Genomic DNA, 14,733 nt, shown 5'->3' with positions numbered 1-14,733 from the left:
GCTCGCCGCGGTATTTTTATTTTTCTATCGCGCTTCAATATTTGCTCCGCTAATTGAAGAACTGTTCCCGTTGTGGAGCGGACCCTCTGGGACACTTCCCTCCCTCTTCTTAGGTCCGAACGCTGCCCGGCTTCGAAGCACCGGCCGCGCCCTGTGAGCTCCACCCTCTCTCTCTCTCTTTGCTTCCCGACTCGCTGCCCGGCCCCGTTGCAGAGTCACCCGATCGAGCTCTAGCCCGCCGCAGCCCAGGAAGGATCAGTGCACTACCTGCCACCAGCCCGATTAGCTGGGAAACCACAGACTGGAGAACCAAGCCTGGCTCTCGACAGTCTCTCCTGCACTTTTCAATTCGATGATTTGGAGGGCGGTTGCCCACGGTCGACGCCCATTTCTCGAGTTTCTTTGAATTATTTTTTTTCTTTCTTCTGGCTTCGACCTTCAATAACGTCGTCTGAGGTGCTGCCCAGTTGCAGGTAAGTTCGTTTCTTACTCGTCGCCAGTATTATGTCCGTGTATAATTGAGACATGGACTGCAGGAGTTGATTATAACAAGTCTTTACTGAATGGAGACAACCTGGAAACTGAAACTACAGAAGCCTGCTAGGGTCTTTTATACAGGGGTGGTCACTGCCGGTACTGCAGTCTGAGACCAGTTATTCCCTTAAAGGTACATACACAACACTCCTCATCTCAGTTTTGAAAGAGCAGCCCCTTATTCTAAGACTATGCCCCCTAGTTCTAGTTTCACCCATCATCGGGAACATCCTCCCCGCATCCACCTGATCCAACACCTTCACAATCTTATATGTTTCAATAAGATCGCCTCTCATTCTTCTGAACTCCAATGAGTAGAGTCCCAATCTACTCAACCTCTCCTCATATGTCCATCCCCTCATCCCCGGGATTAACCGAGTGAACCTTCTTTGTACTGACTCGAGAGCAAGTATGTCTTTTCTTAAGTATGGACACCAAAACTGTATGCAGTATTCCAGGTGCGGTCTCACCAATACCTTGTAAAAGTGAAGCAATACCTCCCTATTTTTATATTCTATCCCCCTAGCAATGAAAGCCAACATTCCATTGGCCTTCTTAATCACTTGCTGCACCTGCATACTAACCTTTTGAGTTTCGTGCACCAGGACCCCCAGATCCCTTTGTACTTCAGTACTTTCAAGTTTCTTGCCATTTAAGATAATAACTTGCTCTACGATTTTTCCTGCCAAAGTGCATAACCTCACACTTTCCAGTATTGTATTCCATCTGCCAAATCTCTGCCCACTTACTTAGCCTGTCTATGTCCCCTTGCAGGTTTTTTATGTCCTCCTCACTCACTACTTTCCCTCCCATCTTAGTATCATCTGCAAACTTTGATATGTTACACTCGGTCCCCTCCTCCAAATCGTTAATATAGATTGTAAAGAGTTGGGGACCCAGCACTGACCCCTGTGGAACACCACTAGTCACTGCCTGCCACTGAGAAAAAGACCCGTTTATTCCAACTCTTTGCTTCCTGTCTGCCAACCAGTTCTCTATCCAAGTCAGTACCTTACCCCCAATTCCATTGCTTTAACTTTGCACGCCAATGTCTTATGCGGGACCTTATCGAAAGCCTTCTGGAAGTCCAAATACACCACATCCACTGGTTCTCCCTTATCTATTTTACCAGTTACATCCTCAAAAATTCCAATAGATTAGTCAAGCATGATTTACCTTTTGTAAATCCATGTTGACTTTGTCCGATCCTGGTCACTGTTTTCCAAGTGCTCTGCTATTACATCTTTTATAATGGACTCTAGCATTTTCCCCACTACCGATGTCTATAATTCCCCATTTTCTCTCTATCACCTTTTTAAAATAGTGGGGTTACATTAGCTACCCTCCAATCCATGGGTACTATTCCAGAGTCTATAGAATTTTGGAAGATGATCAGCAATGCATCTACTATTTCCAGGGCCACTTCCTTAAGTACCCTAGGATGTAGATTATCAGGCCCTGTGGATTTATCGGCCTTCAATGCCGTCAATTTCCCTAACACCATTTCCCTACAAATACTGATTTCATTCAATTCCTCCCTCTCATTAGACCCTATGTTCCCCGACATCTCTGGGAGGTTATTTGTGTCCTCCTTTGTGAGACAGAACCAAAGTATGTATTTAATTGGTCTGCCATTTCTTTGTTCCCCATTATAAATTCCCCGGATTCTGACTTCAAGGGACCTACGCTTGACTTCACCAATTTTTTACTCTTCACATATCCATAGAAGCTTTCACAGTCAGTTTTTATGTTCTCTGCAAGCTTACTCTCATATTCTATTTTCCCCCTCTTATCCCGTTGTCCTCCTTTGCTGAATCCTAAACTGCTTCCAATCCTCAGGTTTTCTGCTTTTTCTGGCCAATTTATATGTCCTCTCCTTGAATCTTATGCTGTCCCTAATTTCCCTTGTTAGCCACGGTTGAGTCACCTTTTTTGTTTTATTTTTATGCCAAACAGGGATGAACAAATTCTGTAGTTCATCCATGCGATCTTTAAATGTTTGCCATTGCTTATCCACCGTCAACCCTTTAAGTAACGTTCCCCAATCCATCCTAGCCAACTTGTGCCTCATACCATCGTAGTTTCCTTTATTTAAATTCAGGCCCTGGTCTCTGAGTCAACTGCTTCACTCTCCATCTTAATGAAGAATTATGGTCGCTCCTCCCCAAGGGGCCTCGCACAACAACATTGCTAATTAATCCTTTCTCATTACATGATACCCAGTCTAAGATGGCCTGATCTCTAGTTAGTTCCTGAACATATTGGTCAAGCAAACCATCCCGTATACATTCTAGGAATTCCTCCTCCACAGTATTATTACTAATTTGGTTAGACCAATCTATATGTAGATTAAAGTCACCCATGATAACTGCTGTGCCCTTATTGCACGCGTCTCTAATTTCCCATTTAATGCCATCCCCAACCTGAGCATTACTGTTTGGGGGTCTGTATACAACTCCCACTAACGCTTTCTGCCCCTTGGTATTTCTCAGCTCTACCCATACAGATTCCACATCATCAGAGCTAATATCCTTCCTTACTATTGTGTTAATCTCCTCTTTAACCAGCAATGCTACCCCACCTCCTTTTCCTTTTTGCCTGTCCTTCCTGAATATTGAATACCCCTGGATGTTGCATTCCCAGCCTTGGTCACCCTGGAGCCATATCTCCGTAATTCCAATTATATCACATCCGTTTACATCTATTTGCGTAGCTACGTCATCCACCTTATTACGAATGCTCCTTGCATTAAGACACAAAGTCTTCAGGCTTGTTTTTTTAACACTCTTCGTCCTTTTAGAATTATTATTTACTGTAGCCCTGTTTGATTTACACCCTTGATTTCTCTGCCTTCCACTTTTGCTTTGCTCCTTCCTGTCTTTTGTTTCTATCCTTGCTTCCCTTTCATCTGTCTCCCTGCACAGGTTCCCAACCCTCTGCCATTTTAGTTTAAACCCTCCCCAACAGCACTTGCAAACACTCCCCCTTGGACATCAGTCCCGGTCCCACCCAGGTGTAAACCATCCAGTTTGTACTGGTCCCACCTCCCCAGAACCGGTTCCAATGTTCCAGGAATTTGATCCCTCCCCCTTGCACCATTCCTCTAGCCACGTATTCATCTTAAATATCCTTCTATTTCTACTCTGACTAGCACATGGCACTGGTAGCAATCCTGAGATTACTGCCTTTGAGGTCCTATTTTTTAATTTACCTCCTATCTCCCTATATTCAGCTTTTAGGACCTCATCCCATTTTTTTACCTATATTGTTGGCACCTATATGCACCATGACAACTGGTTGTTCACCCTCCCCCTCCAGAATGCCCTGCAGCCGCCCCGAGACATCCTTGACCCTTGCACCAGGGAGGCAGCATACCATCCTGGAGTCTCGTTTGTGGCCGCAGAAATGCCTATCTATTCCCCTTACAATAGAATCCTCTATCACGAAAACTCTCCCAATCTTTTTCCTCCCGTCCTGTGCAGCAAAACCACCCATGGTTCCAGGAAGTTGGCTGCTGCTGCCTTCCCCTGATAAACCATCTCCCTCAACAATCGCCAAAGTGGTATATCTGTTTGAGAGGGGGATGGCCACAGGAGACCCCTGCACTACCTGCTTGCAGCTACTACTCTGCCTGGTGGTCACCCATTCCCATCCTGCCTGTGCAGCCTTTACCTGCGGTTTGACCAACTCCCTCAACGTGCTATGCATGATGTCCTCAGCATCGCAAATGCTCCAGTATGTATCTATTCGCAGCTCCAGCGCCGCAATGCAGTCTGTCAGTAGCTGCAGCTGGATACACTTCCCGCACACATGGTCGTCAGGGACACAGGAAGTGACCCTGATTTCCCACATAGCGCAGGAGGAGCATGCCACGGGGCCGAGCTGCCCTGCCATGACTTATCCTTTAATTAATTTAAATTAATTTAAATCAAATCAATACCACTAATTACACTACAATTAAATGATATGCTCAAGGGCCCTTGGTTACTAGCATTCCCCGATACACAACAGAGACCATAGAAAGTATAACCACAAAAATTAAGACCGTCTAAATTTTATAAACTATTAATCTTAACTGTCAAACTATAGAGTAGTATAAATACTCACCTGGCTGTACTCACCCAATCAGCTGCTTCCACTTGCCCGCATCACTTTTTGAATCGTGACGTGGCTCTGGAACACCGCTGCCGATTTGGGATGAGTTTGATTCTAGGATGGATTCAATTCTGCGATGTGTTAGATTCAAGGATAGGTTTGATTCTGCGATGGATTAGATTCAGGGACGGGTTACATTCAGGGATAGGCAAGATTCAGGGACGGGCTAGATTCAGGGATGGATTAGATTCAGTGTCATGTTAGGTTCAGTGTCAGATTAGATTCAGGGCCATGTTAAATTCTGGAACGGGGTAGATTTTGGGACATGTTCGATTCTGGGATGGATTAGATTCAGGGACGGGTTAGATTGAGGGATAGGTCAGATTCTGGGATGTGTTAGATTCTGCGAAGTGTTAGATTCAGGGATGGGTTAGATTCAGGGATGGTTTAGATCCTGAGCTGGGTCGGGTTCTGAGATGATTTATATTCAGGGATGGGATAGATTCAGGGATGGATTAGATTCCGGGACGGGTTAGATTCTGGGATTGGTTAGATTCTGGGACTAGTTAGCTTCAGGGATGGGTTAGATTCAGAGATGAGTTTGATTGTGGGGTGGATTAGATTCTGGGATGGATTAGATTAGAGACGGGTTTGATTCAGGGATGAGTTAGATTCAGGAATGGGTTAGATTCTGGGATGGTTTTGGTTCAGGGTCTGGTTAGATTCAGGGACGTGTTAGATTCAGAAGTGGGTTAGATTCAGCGACGGGTTAGATTCAGGGACGGATTAGATTCAGGCACGGGTTAGATTCTGGGACGGATTAGATTCTGGGTTGGGTTAGATTTACGGATTTGTTAGATTCTGGGATGGATTAGATTCAGGGATGGGTTAGATTCAGGGATGGATTAGATTAAGGGTTAGGTTAGATTCAGGGATGGATTAGATTTAGGGTCGGGTTAAATTCAGGGAAGGGTTAGATTCAGGGATATTATAGTTTAAAGGATGGGTTTGATTCAGAGATGGGTTAGCTTCAGGGATGGATTAGATTCAGGGACGGGTTAGATTCAGTGTAAGGTTAGATCCTGGGATTTTTTTTATTCTGGGATGTGTTAGATTCAGGTTTGGGTTAGATTCAGAGATGGGTCAGATTCAGGGATGGATTAGATTCAAGGACAGGATGGGTTAGATTCTGTGAAGCGTTAGTTTCTGGGATGTGTTAGATTCTGGGATGGACTAGACTCAGGAACACGCTACAGGTAGACTATCCTTTATCCGAACTTCCGAAAACCGAAAACCTCTAAAAAACGAAAGTTTTTTCATTCAGCGTAAGTCGTGCGCACGACCCCGACCCCCGCCGACTCCCACCCCCGACCCCCCACCGACCCCCCCGGCCAACCCCGACCCCCGCCGACCCCCACCCCCGACCCCCCGCCGACCCCCGCCGACCCCGACCCCCGCCGACCCCCACCCCCGACCCCCCGCCGACCCCCCCGCCGACCCCGACCCCCGCCGACCCCCACCCCCGACCCCCCGCCGACCCCCCCGCCAACACCGACCCCCCGCCGACCCCCACCCCCGACAAATTTCCCAGTCTTATAAAATACCTTCTGAAATCCGAAATTTTCCGAAAACCGAAACACGGCTGGTCCCGAGGTTTTCGGATAAAGGATAGTCTACCTGTACATTGACGGATGAGTTTGAATCTAGGATGGATTAAATTCTGCGATGGGTTAGATTCAGGGATGGGTTTGATTCTGGGATAGATTAGATTCACGGACGGGTTACATTCAGGGATAGGTTAGATTTAGGGACGCGCTATATTCAGGGTTGGATTAGATTCAGTGTCGTGTTAGGTTCAGGGTCAGATTAGATTCAGGGCCATGTTAGATTCTGGAACGGGGTAGATTTTGGGATGGGTTAGATTTTGGGATGGGTTAGGTTCAAGGATGGGTTAGATTCAGGGACGGTTTAGATTCTGGGCTGGGTCGCATTCTGATGATGATTTATATTCAGGGATGGGATAGATTCAGGGATCGGTTTGATTCTGGGATGGATTAGATTCTGGAACGGGTTAGATTCTGCGATTGGTTAGATTCTGGGACTGATTAGCTTCAGGGATGGGTTAAATTCAGGGATGGGTTAGATTCAGAGATGAGTTTGATTCTGGGATGGATTAGATTCTGGGATGGATTAGATCAGGGACGGGTTTGATTCAGGGATGAGTTAGATTCAGGAATGGGTTAGATTCTGGGATGACGTCAGTTCAGGGTCTGGTTAGATTCAGAGATGTGTTAGATTCAGAGATGAGTTAGATTCAGGGACAGATTAGATTCAGGGAAGGGTTAGATTCTGGGACGGATTAGATTCTAGGTTTGGTTAGATTCTGTGATGTTTTAAATTCTGGGGTGGGTTAGATTCCAGGATGGGATAGATTCAGGGATGGATTAGATTCTGGGATCGGTTAGATTCTGGGATGTGTTAGATTCTGCGATGGGTTAGATTCTGGGATGGGTTGGATTCTGGGATGTGTTTGATTCAGAGACGGGTTAGATTTTGGGATGGGGTTGATTCAGGGTCGTGTTAGATTCAGGATTGGGTTAGATTCAGGGATGGATTAGATTCAGGAATGGGTTAGATTCAGGAATGGGTTAGATTCAGGGACGGATTAGATTCAGGAATGGGTTAGATTCAGGAATGGGATAGAAACATAGAAACATAGAAGCTAGGAGCAGGAGTAGGCCATTCGGCCCTTCGAGCCTGCTCCGTCATTCAATGAGATCATGGCTGATCATCCAAATTCAGTACCCTGTCCCTGCCTTCTCCCCATATCCCTTGATCCCTTTAGCCTTAAGAAATATATCCAACTCCTTCTTGAATATATTTAATGACCTGGCCTCCACCGCCCTCTGTGGCAGAGAATTCCACAGGTTCACCACTCTCTGGGTGAAGAAATTCCTCCTCATTTCAGTCCTAAATGGCTTACCCCTTATCCTTAGACTATGACCCCTGGTTCTGGACTCCCCGGCCATCAGAAACATCCTTCCTGCATCTAGTCTGTCCAGGCCTGACAGAATTTGATAGGTTTCAATGAGATCCCCTCTCAATCTTCTAAACTCCAGTGAGTACAAGCCCAATCGACCCAATCTCTCCTCATACGTCATTCCTGCCATCCCAGGTATCAGCCTGGTGAATCTTCGCTGCACTCCTTCCATGGCAAGCACGTCCTTCCTCAGATAAGGCGACCAAAACTGCACACAATACTCAAGGTGCGGTCTCACCAAGGCCCTGTACAACTGTAGCAAGACATCCTTGTTCCTGTACTCGAACCCTCTTGCTACGAAGCCCAACATACCATTTGCCTTCTTAACCGCCTGCGGCACCTGCATGCTTACCTTCAGCGACTGGTGCACAAGAACACCCAGGTCTCTTTACACTTCCCCTTCTCCCAATCTATTGCCATTCAAATAATAATCTGCCTTCCTGTTTTTGCCACCAAAGTGGATAACCTCACATTTATCCACATTATAGTGCATTTGCCATGTTTCTGCCCAATCACCCAACCTGTCCAAATCGTACTGGAATTTCACAACATCCTCCTCGCAGCTTACCCTCTCACCCAGCTTTGTGTCGTCTGCAAATTTGGAGATATTACATCCAATTCCCTCGTCCAGATCATTAATATATATTGTGAACAGCTGGGGTCCTAGGACCGATCCTTGCGGTACCCCACTAGTCACTGCCTGCCACTCGGAAAACGACCCGTTTATTCCAACTCTTTGCTTTCTGTCCGCCAACCAGTTCTCTATCCAAGTCAATACCTTGCCCCCAATCCCATGTGCCTTAATTTTGCATGCTAATCTCTTATGTGGGACCTTATCGAAAGCCTTCTGAAAGTCCAAATACACCACATCCACTGGTTCTCCCTTATCTATTTTACCAGTTACATCCTCAAAAAATTCCAGTAGATTAGTCAAGCATGATTTACCTTTTGTAAATCCATGTTGACTTTGTCCGATCCTGTCACTGCTTTCTGTGATACAGTGATAGATTCAGGGATGGATTAGATTCTGGGATTGGTTAGATTCTGGGATGTGTTAGGTTCTGCGTTGGGTTAGATTCTTGGATGGGTTGGATTCTGGGATGTGTTTGGTTCAGAGACGGGTTAGATTTTGGGATGGGGTCGATTCAGGGTCGCGTTAGATTCAGGATTGGGTTAGATTCAGGGATGGATTAGATTCAGGAATGGGTTAGATTCGGGAATGGGTTAGATTCAGGGATGGATTAGATTCAGGAATAGGTTAGATGCAGGAATGGGTTAGATTCAGGAATTGGTTAGATTCAGGATTATGTTAGATTCAGGGATGGATTAGATTCAGGAATGGGTTACATTCAGGATTGGGATAGATTCAGGGATGGGTTAGATTCTCAGATAGTTTAGATTCAGCTTTGGGTTAGATTCAGGGATGGATTGGATTCAGGGATGGATTGGATTCAGGGGCACGTTAGATTCAGGGATGGTTTAGATTCCGGGATGGTTTAGATTCTGGGACGGGTTAGATTCAGGGACGGGCTAGATTCTGGGACGGGTTAGATTCACGGACTTGTTAGATTCTGGGGTGGATTAGAATCAGGGATGTGTTAGATTCAGGGATGGATTAGATTCAGTGTCGTGTTAGGTTCAGGGTCAGATTAGATTCAGGGACACGTCCGATTCTGGAACGGGGTAGATTTTGCGATGGGTTAGATTCTGGAATGGATTAGATTTAGGAACGGGTTAGATTCTGGGATTGGTTAGATTCTGGGACTGCTTAGCTTCAGGGATGGCTTAGATTCAGGGATGGGTTAGATTCAGAGATGAGTTTGATTCTGGGATGGATTAGATTCTGGGATGGATTAGATCAGGGACGGGTTTGATTTAGGGATGAGTTAGAGTCAGGAATGGGTTAGATTCTGGGACGGGTTAGATTTAAGGACAGATTAGATTCAGGGTCGTGTAAGATTCTGTGATGGATCAGATTCTGGGTTGGGTTAGATTCTGTGATGTTTTAAATTCTGGGATGGGTTAGATTCCGGGATGGGATAGATTCAGGGATGGATTAGATTCTGGGATGTGTTAGATTCTGGGATGTGTTAGATTCTGGGATGTGTTAGATTCTGCAAAGTGTAAGATTGAGGGACGGTTTAGATACTGGGCTGGGTCGGATTCTGATGATGATTTATATTCAGGGATGGGATAGATTCAGGGATCGGTTTGATTCTGGGATGGATTAGATTCCGGGACAGGTTAGATTCTGGGATTGCTTAGATTCTGGGACTGCTTAGCTTCAGGGATGGGTTAGATTCAGGGATGGGTTAGATTCAGAGATGAGTTTGATTCTGGGATGGATTAGATCAGGGACGGGTTTGATTTAGGGATGAGTTAGAGTCAGGAATGGGTTAGATTCTGGGACGGGTTAGATTTAAGGATGGATTAGATTCAGGGTTGTGTAAGATTCTGTGATGGATCAGATTCTGGGTTGGGTTAGATTCTGGGATGAATTAAATTCTGGGATGGGTTAGATTCCGTGATGTTAGATTCAGGGATGGATTAGATTCTGGGATGGGTTAGATTCTGGGATGGGTTTGATTCTGCGATAGGTTACATTCTGGGATGAGTTGGATTCTGGGATGTGTTTGATACAGAGACGGGTTAGATTTTGGGATGGTGTCGATTCAGGGTCATGTTAGATTCAGGAATGGGTTAGATTCAGCAATTGGTTCAATTCAGGATTATGTTAGACTCAGGGATGGATTAGATTCAGGAATGGGTTAGATTCAGGATTGGGTTAGATTCAGGGATGGGTTAGATTCTGGGATTGGTTAGATTCAGCTTTGGGTTAGATTCAGGAATGGATTGGATTCAGGGGCGCGTTAGCTTCAGGAACGGTTTAGATTCCGGGAATTGTTAGATTCTGGGATGGATTAGAGTTAGGGTCGGGATAGATTCAGGGAAGGGTTAGATTCAGGGATATTTTAGTTTCAAGGATGGGTTTGATTCAGAGATGGGTTAGATTCAGGGATGGGTTCGTTTCAGGGACTGTTTAGATTTTGGGATGGGTTTGATTCAGTGATGGCTTGAATTAAAGGATGAGTTAGATTCTGTGATGCGTTAGGTTCTGGGATGGGTTAGATTCGGGGACGAGTTAGATTCAGGGACGGACTAGATTCAGGAACGGGCTAGATTGGGGGGTGAGTTTGAATCTAGGATGGATTAGATTCTGTGATGTATTAGATTCAGGGTTGGGTTTGATTCTGGGATGGATTAGATTCTGGGATGTATTAGATTCTGGGATGGGTTAGATTCAGAGATGGGTTAGATTCAGGTACCGTTTATATTCTGGGATGGCTTAGATTTAGGGATGGCGTCGATTCAGGGTCGCATTAGATTCTGGAATGGGTTAGGTTCTGGGACGGATTAGGTTTTCGGTTGGGTTTGATTCTGGGATGGATTCGATTCTGGGATGGATTAGATTCAGGGACGGGTTAGATTCGGGGTAAGGTTAGATTCTGCGATGGGTTAGATCCTGGGATGTTTTAGATTCTGGGATGCGTTAGATTCAGAGACGGGTTAGATTCAGGGATGGTGTCAATTCAGGGTCGGGTTAGATTCAGGGTCGGGTTAGATTCAGGGTCGGGTTAGATTCAGAGCTGGGTTAGATTCAGGGACAGATTAGATTCAAGGACGATTCATATTCAGGGACGGGCTAGATTCAAGGACGGGCTAGATTGATGGATGAGTTTGATTCTAGAATGGATTAGATTCTGCGATGTGTTAGATTCAGGGATGGGTTTGATTCTGGGACGGGTTAGATTCAGGGATGGATTAGATTCAGTGTCGTGTTAGTTTCAGGGTCAGATTAGATTGAGGGCCATGTTAAATTCTGGAACGGGGTAGATTTTGGGATGAGTTAGATTCTGGGATGGATTAGATTCAGGGACGGGTTAGATTCAGCGGTGGATTAGAGTTAGGTTCTGGTTAGATTCAGGGAAGGGTTAGATTCAGGGATATTTTAGTTTCAAGGATGGGTTTGATTCAGAAATGGGTTAGATTCAGGGATGGTTAGTTTCAGGGATGGTTTAGATTCTGCGATGGGTTTGATTCAGGGATGTCTTAAATTAAAGGATGGGTTAGATTCTGTGATGCGTTAGGTTCTGGGATGGGTTAGATTCTGGGACGAGTTAGATTCAGGGACGGACTAGGTTCAGGAACGGGCTAGATTGGGGGGTGAGTTTGAATCTAGGATGGATTAAATTCTGCGGTGTGTTAGATTCAGGGTTGGGTTTGATTCTGGGACTGTTTAGATTCTGGGATGTATTAGATTCTGGGATGGGTTAGATTCAGAGACGTGTTAGATTCAGGGACTGTTTATATTCTGGGATTGTTTATATTCTGGGATGGATTAGGCTCTCGGTTGGGTTTGATTCTGGGATGGATTAGATTCTGGGATTGATACGCTTATCAATTAATCCATAAAAAGCGATGAATTAGGATAGTAATGAAAAGGTTTTTATTAACTAAAGAACAGAGCATGCCTCTCGTGGACGACTGGTTCCAAGAAGGAAGTGGGTTGCCGAGCAGCCACCTTTATACCAGGTCATGTAGGCGGAGCCATGGGTGGAGCCAGCTGAGGCATGCATTGGTACACAGTGAGTAGCAAGAGGTAACAATGTGCAATAACGATAACAGTAGTGAACAACAATGAAAACGATAACAGTGGTTTACCACATTCACCCCTTGTTTAAAATTGAGTCCGGCGGGGTGAAGTGTACTAAAAGTTCGTGTAGGTAAGTCTATCAGGAGGCCTTGTATGCTGTCCTGATCGTCGTAGCAGCGGCGGCGGTGGTGCAGTATCCAACGTCGAATCTGGTGTCTGAGTGCTCAACAAAGGGTCCTGGGGCTCCGGCATGCCGCCTACAGGGGTTGGGTTGGGAGAAGTGGTGGAGAATAACGGTGGTGATTCAGGGGCGCCCGAGGGTGCGAGGTCTCGTATGGAGACCGTGTCCTCCCGCCCGTCTGGGTATGCCACGTAGGCATACTGGGGGTTGGCGTGTAGGAGGTTCACCCTCTCGACCAGGGGGTCCATTTTATGGGTCCTCACGTGCCTCCGCAGTAGGACGGGCCCAGGAGAAGTCAGCCATGTCGGTAGCGAGGTTCCCGATGTGGACTTCCTGGGGAAAACGAACATTTGCTCATGAGGGGTGGCATTAGTGGCAGTACAAAGCAGTGACCGGATGGAGTGGAGCGCCGCAGGGAGGACCTCCTGCCAGCGAGAGGTCGGAAGGCCCTTAGATTTTAAGGCTAAGAGGACGGCCTTCCAAACCGTCGCGTTCTCTCTTTCCACCTGGCCGTTCCCCCGGGGGTTGTAGCTGGTGGTCCTGCTCGTAGCAATACCTCTCGCGAGCAGGTACTGACGAAGTTCGTTGCTCATGAAAGATGAGCCCCGGTCGCTATGTATATAGCTAGGGAACCCGAACAAGCCGAAGAGGTCATTCAGACATTTGATGACCGTGGTACTGGTCATGTCTGGGCAAGGGATGGCAAAAGGGAAACGGGAGTACTCATCAACTATGTTGAGGAAGTACACGTTGCGGTCAGAGGAAGGGAGAGGCCCCTTAAAGTCGATGCTCAAGCGCTCGAAGGGGCGAGTGGCCTTGATCAGGCGTGCTCTGTCTGGCCTATAAAAATGCGGTTTGCATTCGGCACAGATTTGGCAGTTCCTGGTCATAGTCCTGACCTCCTCGATGGAGTAGGGCAGGTTGCGGGCCTTAATAAAGTGGCAGAATCTGGTGACCCCGGGGTGGCAGAGGTCATTGTGGAGGGTCCGCAGTCTATCAACTTGCGCGTTGGCGCATGTACCACGTGATAGGGCATCTGGGGGCTCATTGAGTTTCCCGGGCCGGTACAAGATATCGTAATTGTAGGTGGAGAGTTCAATTCTCCACCTCAAGATCTTGTTGTTCTTGATTTTGCCCCTCTGCTTATTATTGAACATAAAAGCAACTGAACGCTGGTCAGTGAGAAGGGTAAATCGTTTTCCGGCCAGATAATGCCTCCAGTGTTGCACCGCTTCCACAATAGCCTGGGCCTCCTTTTCGACAGAGGAGTGTCAAATCTCGGGGCCCTGGAGGGTCCTTGAGAAAAAGGCCACAGGTCTCCCCGCCTGGTTAAGGGTTGCAGCTAGGGCGAAGTCGGATGCATCGCTCTCCACTTGGAAAGGGATGGACTCATCCACTGCGTGCATTGTGGCCTTCGCAATATCACTCTTAATAAGGGTGAAGGCTGCACACGCCTCTGATGTCAGGGGGAAGGAGGTGGACTTAATGAGGGGTCTGGCTTTGTCCGCATAGTTGGGCACCCACTGAGCATAGTAAGAGAAAAAACCCCAGGCATCTCTTCAGTGCTTTTTGGCAGTGGGGGAGGGGGAGCTCCATAAGGGGGCGCATTCTGTCGGGGTCGGGGCTGATGACTCCGTTCTCCACTACGCAGCCGAGAATGGCAAGGCGCGTGGTGCGAAACATACATTTCTCCTTATTGTATGTTAGATTCAGCCGCTGGGCCGTACGGAGGAATTTCTCTAGATTAACGTCATGATCCTGCTGGTCGTGGCCACAGATGGTGACGTTATCCAGATAGGGAAAGGTGGCCTGCAGCGCGTTCTGGTCAACCATCCGGTCCATCTCCCTTTGGAAGACCGAAACCCCGTTGGTGACGCCGAAGGGAACCCTAAGGAAGTGGTAGAGGCGGCCGTTTGCCTCGAAGGCAGTATACTGGCGGTCCTCAGGGCGGATAGGGAGTTGGTGGTATGCTGACTTAAGGTCAATGGTGGAGAATACCCTGTATTGCGCAATCTGATTGACCATATCAGATATGCGGGGAAGGGGGTACGCGTCCAGCTGGGTGTACCGGTTTATGGTTTGGCTGTAGTCAATGACCAGGCGGTGTTTAGTGCCGGTCTTAACGACTACAACCTGGGCTCGCCAGGGGCTGGTGCTCCCTTCGATAATGCCCTCCTTCAGCAGCCGCTCCACCTCAGAGCTAATAAAAGCTCTGTCCCCGGCGCTGTA

The sequence above is a fragment of the Somniosus microcephalus genome, chromosome 3 (genome assembly GCF_052327205.1).
Source record: "Somniosus microcephalus isolate GS21.2 chromosome 3, FLI_Smic_1.0, whole genome shotgun sequence".
Lineage (NCBI taxonomy): Eukaryota > Metazoa > Chordata > Chondrichthyes > Squaliformes > Somniosidae > Somniosus > Somniosus microcephalus.
Note: the sequence above shows the minus strand (reverse complement) of the source record.